The sequence below is a fragment of the Propithecus coquereli genome, unplaced genomic scaffold, assembly GCF_000956105.1.
Source record: "Propithecus coquereli isolate 6110/MARCELLA unplaced genomic scaffold, Pcoq_1.0 Scaffold193, whole genome shotgun sequence".
Classification (NCBI taxonomy): domain Eukaryota; kingdom Metazoa; phylum Chordata; class Mammalia; order Primates; family Indriidae; genus Propithecus; species Propithecus coquereli.
Genome location: NW_012144190.1, coordinates 1,849,877 through 1,852,018, shown reverse-complemented (window position 1 = coordinate 1,852,018; position 2,142 = coordinate 1,849,877).

The window sequence follows — 2,142 nt, the reverse complement described above, 5'->3', positions numbered from 1 at the left end:
CCGAGGCGGGAGGATCCTTGAGGCCAGGAGTTCCAGACCAGCCTGAGCAAGAGTGAGACCCTGTCTCTACAAAAAATACAAAAATTAGCCAGGCATGGTGGCGCATGCCTGCAGTCCCAGCTACTCGGGAGGCTGAGGCAGGAGGATCGCTTGAGCCCAGGAGTTGGAGGTTGCTGTGAGCTAGGCTGACGCCACGGCACTCTAGCAGGCAACAGAGCGAGAAGCTGTCTCAAAAAAGAAAATGAAAAAGAGAGAGGAGAGAAAGAACAGAGAAAGAAGATAAAGAGAATCAGGAGGGAGACGGGCTGGAGAGAGGGCAGAAAGATGAGAGAGAAGATGGAGACAGAGGAGCAGGGGAGGAGGGGAGGGAGGGAGGAGGGAGGGAGAGGGGAAAAAGGATGCAAGGAAGGGTAGACAGAAGAGAACAAAAGGGGAAAGATGGGGAGTGAGTGTGTAAGGAGGGAGCAGGGAGAGAGGAAGAGGGAGGGAGAGAGAAACAGAAGTGGGGGGACGCCCTCAGGGTGTCAGCCAGGAGACCAGGGCAGGAGGCACAGTGAAGCCAGGATGGGTCACAGCCCGGCCTGCCACAGGGCTGGTCTGTCTGGGAACGCAACAGTGCAGCAGAAATGTCCCCAAGCCTGGCAGAGAGCGCTGTCTGCCTCGGCGGGGCGGCAGCCACCCCGTGGCCATCTGTGTGGCTAAGGGAGAGAAAAGTACGACAAGTGTGAGAAAAGGAGGAGGAAGCAGCACAAAGCCAAAGGCGTGCCAGAGAAAGGCGCTGCGGAGAACAGAGGAGGAAGGACAGGACGGGCCTGGGAGAGCAGGAGAGAGAGCAGAGCGGGACAGACAGGCAGAGGACACAGACAGGTGACAAGAACGTGGGCAGCTGAGGAAGAGCAAAGTTCCATGGTGGGGCAGAGGCAGTAGAGAGAAACCAAGGGGAAGCGGAGCTGGGAGCAGCCTGAGAAACACGGGACTGGAAGAGCACGTGTCGGGGAACCGGAGAGCGCCCGCGCCAGGGACAGGGACAGGACAGAAATGGCAAAGAAGGTGAAGACCAGGGACTCTCGCATCCAGCAACATTGGGTCAGGTCATTGTGCTGAAAACAACCTGGACCCTACAATCTTAAAAGCATCAAACTGCTGGCACAGACCATGAGGAAGACACGGGTCAACGTGGAGGGGCACAGCAACCCGTGGGAACCCCTGGGGTGAACAAGCAGGGTGGTGTCCTTTCCCCAGGATCTGCCGGCCTGGGCCGATTTAGACTTCCGCTCGGACAGCCCTGATGCGGGCCACGGGGCCACAGGGAGCTCTACCCAGCGGAGGGGCCCACACGGGCAGGACAACGGGGACTGTTTGCAGAGGAACCCGCCCTCAGCCCAGTTGCCCAGATCATTTTTCCAGTGCAACAAACAGGGGGTCGAGGGTCGCAAGTAACTAGGCATGCAGGGGAGGGGGGGCCACGAGCAAGAGCAGCAGACGCGCCGAGGAAAAGTCAGACACACACGACACGACGCCTGTGCTCACGGTGTTAAAAAAAAAGGCAAAAAACGAGCTCACTGATACGGACAAGAACAGGGTACATAAGGCAGAGACAGACACAGACAGGAGAGGTGAGCGGAGAGGGACAGGAAGACAGAAGAGCGAGGTTAGGTGTCCTGCCGTCCTTCCAAGTCATGGGATGACGCCCCGCGTGGGGCGGACAGACGGGAACGCGCAGCTGCGGCGACGGACACGCACTAGCTGGCGGTCCCAGGACCTGGCAGGACATGAAACGGGTTTCGTAAACGGTGAAACACGAGGCAGGATGAAAATATCACCAGCACGCGGAGGAGCCGTCCCTGCCCTCTGGGTCATCGGGGTCACCAGACGGGGGGGGGCGGTCTCAGCAGCTGCAGCTGTCGGGGTCAGGGAGATGGGGGAGGGGCGGGGCTGCCAGCACCAGGTGCCAGGACCGGACGGCGGGAGAGGCAGAGGCCGCAGGAGGGAGGCGGTCGGGGCCGCAGCAGAGACGTCGTGGGAGCAAGGGAAAGCAAGGGAGAGGGCGCGGCGGGAGCGGGGTGAGGGAGAAGGAGTAGAATACAAATAAGGCCAGGAAGGAACGAGCGCGGCGGGGACAGAAAGAACACAGGGGAGCCC